Here is a 7,340-nt window from a genome sequence, read left to right as displayed (position 1 = left end):
AAGATCAGCCTAGGCTATATAGTGAATTCAAAGCCAGCCTGAACCACAAAGCAAGGCCCTGTCTCCCAAAACAATGTGTTTAAGGGATGGCCAAATAGCTCAGTGGATTAAAGCACCTGCAAGCAGGCTCAGGAGCCAGGGGTTCAATCTCCAGGCCTGCCATGCCGGCCCCACTCCTGGGGCACACTGAGATGACACAATTGAGACTGGGCGTGTTGGCCCGCACCTGTAATCCCAGCCCTTGGGAGGCTGTAAATAGGCGACCACTACAATTCCAATCTAGTAGTGAGAGCCTGAACACCCTGTAGACCCTTCCCTAAAATACAAAAAAAAAAAAAAGTTTAAAAAACAAAAAAGCCATGAAGATGTTCATCATGGTATTAGAAACAGAGAGACAGAGACAAAGAAAGCCACATATTACCCAATAGGGGAGTAAGTTTTGAGACAGTTCCTTTTTTTTTTTTTTTTTTTTTTTTTTTTGCAGAACCGGAGATTGAACTCAGGATCTTGTGCTTGCCAAGGAAGCGCTTATTCTACTGAGCTATCTCCCCAGCCCCCGAGACAGTTCCTCTTGATATAACAGGTCTACATTTAAAATCAGAGTTATGAACTGGGCATGGTAGCTATAATCCCAGCACTTGAGAGGTTGAGACAGGAGGATCACAGCTAGTTCGAGACCAGCCTGGGGGCTACAAAAGTGAGCACAAGGCCAGCCCTGAACTTCACAGAAAAAGACCCTGTCTCAAAAAAAGAAAATCAGAGTTATGGAAATGGTGTCCCACTATGAAAACAAACATATTTATTCTTTTGAGAGACTAGATGACAAAATAGGTAAAGAACAAACTGCAGAACCAAAGACATTCGAGTCCCAATCCTAGCTCTACAACTTTCTATAAGAGCAGTGGGAGTTACCCTCTCCTCATCTCTAATGTCAGAAAAGCGTCTACTTTGTGGGATTATATGAAGGACCAAATGAGAAAAAAACAAAACAATCTGTACAGAACTTGGCCAGCCTGAACTACAAGGCAAGACCCTGTCTCTCAAAACAATGTGTTTTAAAAAATCCTTGAAGGTGTCCATCATGGTATTATTGAGAGACAGAGCGAGAGCGAGAGCACACTGCCCTAGGTATTTCATAAGTAGAAGGTGCTTTATTGTCTCAAGTAAACAGGCAGAACAGAATTATGTAGCAACCTTGCACTTGGAATTGTGCTCAAAAGAAAAACAAAATGCACTGCAGAAAAAACTAAAAGGAAATACAGGTAAGTATTAAACAACTGTTGTATTCGGAGGTGAAATTATGGGTGACTTCCCCCTTTCTCTGTTGTGACAAATTGTGACATAATAAAGCATAGGGTATATATCCCATCTCTGCCCCCAGTTCCTAAAGCCTTGTAATTTCCTGAGCAACAGAAAGCTAGGAGAGCTTTTTGTTCTAGTACTTTGTCTCAACTGTCCTAAAATAGCAATCCTTGGATTGCTGGGTGATGGGCACATCTTCTGATTCATGTGACCACTTGTGGGGGCCCCTAGATGGTTTCAGAATGGGAGGGGATCTGTTATAGAAGGGCCACTTTGCGAAGAAGCTTGGAACTTTAAGCCTGTGCTCTGAGATGGGAAGAGGGCTAAAGACTGAGTTAATAATCATGCCTATATGAGGAAGCCTCTGTAAAAATCCCCGGAACTACAGGTCTAGGAGACTTCCAGGTGAGTGACTCTATCCACACGCCAGGACGATAGGATAGGAGCCTCTGAGCTCAGGACCCTTCTGGACTTCTCCCTAGGAACTTCTTTATCTGATGATTTGTATCTTTTCTTATTTTTTGGTGCTGGTGGTGATGGTGCCACTGGTGATGGTGGTGGTGGTAGCGGTGGTGGTGGTAGCGGTGGTGGTGGTAGCGGTGGTGGGGGCAGTGATAGTGGTAGTGGTGGCCATGGGGGGGTGGTTTTGTTGTTTTGTGGTGCTAGGAATTGATTCCAGGATCTCATGTACCTTAAGCAGGCACTCTGTCACCTCAGCCTATCATGTATAATACAGTTGATATATACCAGTAAACATGTAAGAAAGAAAAGTATGTCTCTGAGTTCTGTGAGCCATTAGAGCAGTCAGCACAAGTGAAGAGGAAGCTGTGGGTGGCCCTGAATTTAGCCAATTCAGAGGTGGCCATCCTGGACTCAGTACCTGGAGTGGTGCCTGAAGGGGGACAGTGTGTGGAGCAGAGCTCTTCCCGGCACGGGCTCCAAGGACACTAAGCTGTTGCTATCAGAATCAGCCTATCTGCCATGCAGTTGTGTTCCCTAGAGAACTGGAGAATTTCTTAGTATAGAAAACATGCTTGATATCAAAATGTTGTAAATGAAACAATTTTCTTTTATAAATATTAACCATACAGTTTGATATTTTAATAAACATAAAACATATCATAACTTTTTTTTTTTTTTTTTTTTTTTTGAGACAGGATTTTGCTATGCAGTTCAGGCTGGCCTTGAGCTCACTTTGTAGTCCAGGCTGGTCTTGAACTCACAATGATCCTCCTGCCTGAGATGGGATCACAAGAGTGCACTACCACACCCAGTTCTAAATACTTTAGAGCAAATGTTTTCTTGATTTTTTCTTAAAAATTTTGTCAAAGTAAAAAACCCTAACATAGCTGAGCATAGAGATGTACACATATTAGCCCAACTACTTAGATAGGATGAGATGGGAGAATCACAAATTTGAAGGCAGTCTGAGAAACTTAGCAAGACCTGGTCTCAAAATAAAATCATTAAAAAGGAGGTAGTGCTGTAGCTCAGTGGTAGAGTGCTTACCTACCACACATGAGACCCTTGCTTGTTTCATTTCTCAGGGAAAAAAAAAAAACCCTCCTAACATAAAATGTATCATTTTACCAGTAGGGAGTACAATTCAATACCCAGCACACTCACGCTTTGGTACAACCATCAACATCAGCCCTCTTCCTTTCTCATCTTTGCATATGGAAATTCTACTCATTAAGAAATAACTCCCTGGGGGCCGGGAAGATAGCTCAGTGGAATAAGCACTTGCCTGGCAAGCTCAAGGACCTGAGTTCAATCCCCGGTTCCGCGAAAGAAAGAAAGAAAGAAAGAAAGAAAGAAAGAAAGAAAGAAAGAAAGGAAGGAAGGAAGGAAGGAAGGAAGGAAGGAAGGAAGGAAGAAAGAGAAAAAAAAAGAAGCCACTCCCTGCCCTAGCCCTCAGCAACCATCTTTCTGTTCTAAGACTACTTTTTGGACTCAGTTCCTCTCAGTAAGTGCTTTGCTGACTAATGGGATCACCACAGTGTACAAAGACCAATACAGAGAAGGTTAGCATGGACCCTGTGCAAGGATGACACGCAAATTCATGAAGCGTTCCATGCTTTAAAGGGAGGGGGTACTGGGGAGATAGCTCAGCGGTCTAAGCACCTGCCTGGCAAGTGCAAGGACCTGAGTTTGATCCCTGGTACCACATGCCATGCCAGTCCTACACGCTGTGCCAGCCACCAAAACTAGGTGGCTATAATCCCAGTGCTGGGGAGGCTGAGACAAGAGGATCTTATTTTTTTAAAAAAAGGCCTTCTTGCAGGTAGGTAACTGAGTCTGTCCCAAATAATGCTAACAAAATAGGACTGGAGGAAACAAAAGTGGAAATGAAAACTGAACATGGGCCTGCTCTCCACAGGCTCCAGCAACCCTGCCACAGATGCCCCTGACTATTCTGCACCAAGACGCTGATTGTTGGAGTCACTTCCATGTTGTGTATCCAGTGGCAGGTTTTATAGCCCCCTGACAACTACAACCACATGTCACTGCCACTCGATGTCCTCAGGAAGCCCATCACGGTGAGGCTTCTGGTCAGGGTCTCCATTCCCATCCTTTTCCATTACAGGCCTAGCAGCCAACTCCTGATGTTTGGCCATGACCTTGGATTTTCACGTCTTTGTTCTGCAAGACCTCTTGCCCTCAGAGTCACCCAACTGGAAGCCATCTCTGTGGGCAAAACATCCCACAAGTCAGGAAAAGCGATGGCTCATTAGTCAGCAAATATCCAAAATGTTGCCTGTATGCATTTCTGCTTGGCGGCCTAAACAAGTCAGTCCCGAAGTTATCAGGTGGGCCCAAGCAAGGCAGGCATCCTTATCAGGGCAAAAGTAGGTGAGGTTGTTCACCCCTGCACAGAGGAGGGTACCTGGATGGGTGGCACGGGTTGTCAGGAGAGATGGGTTGTAGGAAAGACAGGCTTGTCACCGCAGGAGAGCTTTGCAAGCAAAGAAGGAAACGTGAATGAACTGTGTGCTTTTAGGTTTAAGATTGCGAGTATCAGTGTGAATTCATGGCCTCCAACATAAGTAGATAACCAGATTAAAAATATAAAAATATACACTATATATATATTATATTTTCTAACTCTTTCCTTTAATGATTTTGTTTCCCATGAAATACTTACTCGATCAATGCAGTTGACCTTCTAGATCCATAAATTCTGTGCCTACAAATTAATCCAACTGTGGATTCAAAATACAGTGGTACCTCAGCTCACAGACAATTTTGTTTGCAAACAAAAGCGTTTGACAAAATTTTGCTTTTGTTTGTAAACTCTACATTGGGTGATGAAAACAACCACAGTCATCTTTCCTGCACAAGCACAAACATGGCCATCTTTTCCAAAATCATATAATAAATTAAGTTCACAAACCAAAATATTACTGTATTTGAAAAGATTGTATCATACTGAAATGTGCAGATTTTTTTCTTGTCATTGTCTCCTAAACAACATGGTATAACAACAATATACATAGCATTTACATTATATCAGATACAAAGTGATTTGGAGATGATTTAAAGCCTAACGAGGGGGACTGGCAAGATAGCTCAGCAGACTAAATGCCTGCTTAGGCAAGTGCACGGCCTGGGGTCTGATCTCTGGCACCCCACACCAAACCAGCCCTGCCCCCAGGGGTGCCGGCCACCGAGACCTGGTGTGGTGGCACACGTCTGTAGTCCCAGTGCTTGGAAGGCTGAAAACAGGAGGATCACCATGAATCCAAGCTGTGTAATGAGACTCTGTACCAATAAAAAAAAAGAAAAAGAAAACCAAAAAAAACATAAAATAAAATATGTAAAAGGATACACGTAGGTTGCATAAAAATACTGTGTCATTTTACATGATGATATTGAGCATCCTTGGGTTTTGCTGTCTACAAAGTTTCCAAAAGTCCAATAATCCATACAGGATACTACAGGACAACTGCATATCTTTTTTCTTCCATTAAAATACTTCTCTTTTCTATATTGTTCATAACCTGTACAGGTTTTAGAATCACTAAAGCTTAGGGGCTGGGGAGATAGCCCAGTAGAATAAGTGCTTGCCTGGCAAGCACAAGGGTCTAGTTCAATCCCCAGTTCTGCCAAAAAAAGAAAAAAGAAAAAGAATCACTAAAGCTTATAGATGATATCCTTTTCTTTCCCTGGCTTGAGAGACCAACAGCCACTAACAAAAATCTCAAAGGAATGAGCACAGCTAGTTGTTCAAGTCTTGGCATCTAAAGGCCCTTTCTCCTGGAAGAAACAAGCATCCTTGGAGAATGAGCTAATTTCACAGCTGGAACAAAAAAGCACAGGATGAGGCAACAGCACCTCCCTCTAGAGAGTAAGGAATACTTAAGAAAAGAAAAAGGATTTATTGAAAAAACACATAATCTAGCTTGAAAATGTCTCCTTGCCTAAATCTAGCAGAATTTGAGCATCAAAATAGATGATGAGGCCCGGGAGATAGCTCAGCAGCTTAAGTGCCTGCCTGGCAAGCACAAGTTCCTGAGTTCAATCCCTGGTACAAAAAAAAAGATGGTGAGCCAGGGCATAGTGTCCTAAACCTGTGAACTTAGCACTCTGGGAGGTCAAAGGGAGAAGGATCCCAAGTTCAAGCCCAGCTGGAGAAATCTATCAGCTTGGGCTGGGGATATAACGCAATGTGAAGATCTTTAGTTCAATTCTCAATACCACCAAAAAACTAAAATAAAAAGTAAAATAGGAATCCCTTACTCTATACTAATATTGATTAATTAATAGTGAAGAGAAACTCTTCCATATAGAGGATGCCAACTAATAAATGTAGTAAATAATTGACTTGGCAACTATCATAGTAATAATTAAGCCAAGGATCATCAATGGTACAAAATCCAGTGGAGTAAGTTAGATGAGGATCAGGATATTTACATATTCACATCTCCCCACTAAGTGCTTCATAAGTACAAACAGGATGATATACTGTAGAAGAGGCTGGAAGATACCATTTTAATCAAGTAATACAAAGCTAACACCACCAGTAATGGAATAAATTGATGTCAGTGCATCCCGTTTGGACACGATGCCTTAGAAGAAAATGTGTCCCTTCTGGGATTCTCTACCAAAAGCCCAGAACTAGGACCTAACATAAGCAAACAACAGACAAATCCAAATTAAGAGACAGTCTACAAAATAACCAACTTATCTCCAAAGTGCCAAGGTCACGAAAAGACTAAGGAACTATCCTACATTTAAAATAGTAAAAAAGACCAATGAGACATGATACCCAGGGGCTGAAGTGTAGCTCAGTGGTGGAGGCTTGCCCAGCTGTGCAAGGTGCTAACTTTGATCGATAGTGCTTCAAAAATTAAAGTAAAAAATGATAACCAAAGCCAACAATATATGATTCCAGACTGAACCATTTCACTATAAAGGACATTGTTGGAACAACTGGTCAAAGTCGAATGGAGTCTAAAGATTGTATGACAGTAACACACTGATCTTGAATTTCTTTGATTTTAATGGTTGTGTTATAATTAAATAAGAGAATACTTTTGTTTGTAGAAAACCCAGTTTAAAATATTTGAGGTCTAAGAGCTGTCAAGTCAACAAACCACTTAAAAGTAGTTCATTGGGAAAAAAATGTTCTCTGTACTGTTTCTGCAGCTTTTCCATAAGTTAGAAATGATTCAGAACAAAAATGTCCCAAAAATGTATGTCAGCTGTAACCAAAAGCTCTGACTCTTCATTTATCTCACTAAAAGCAAAGGCTACAGGCAGCTCAGGTGGCCAAACCTGTTCATCCTGACTATCAGGGACAGAGTGCCAGGCACAGGCTGGGCAAATACCTCTCTATCCAGAGGTCAAGTCCAAGGCTGGGCAAGGGAAGGCTGCACCGAGGCTGCAGGCCAAGGCTTAAGTGACAAAGCTCCAAACTAAGTGCTCCACGAGTGGGGCAGAAGCTTGTGGCCTCCAGGGCCTGGGGGAGGAGAAAAACAGCCTGGGATTCCTTCCACACCCAGCTGGGATCAAGACCTTCCCCTCAGGCCCTGCGA

General features: G+C 42.4%; 1 non-coding gene across 1 annotated transcript; it reads left to right on the top strand.

Moving 5' to 3' along the window:
* The first annotated feature begins 3,281 nt into the window (after positions 1–3,281).
* LOC111818522 lies at positions 3,282–3,384 on the top strand. Its single transcript, XR_002822496.1, has one exon. It is a non-coding gene; the product is annotated as a U6 spliceosomal RNA (small nuclear RNA).
* The last annotated feature ends 3,956 nt before the right edge of the window (positions 3,385–7,340 follow it).

Source organism: Octodon degus, unplaced genomic scaffold (assembly GCF_000260255.1).
Source record: "Octodon degus isolate 3935 unplaced genomic scaffold, OctDeg1.0 scaffold00093, whole genome shotgun sequence".
In the NCBI taxonomy this organism is placed as follows: Eukaryota; Metazoa; Chordata; class Mammalia; order Rodentia; family Octodontidae; genus Octodon; species Octodon degus.
Note: the sequence above shows the minus strand (reverse complement) of the source record. Positions and strands in the feature narration are given on the sequence as shown.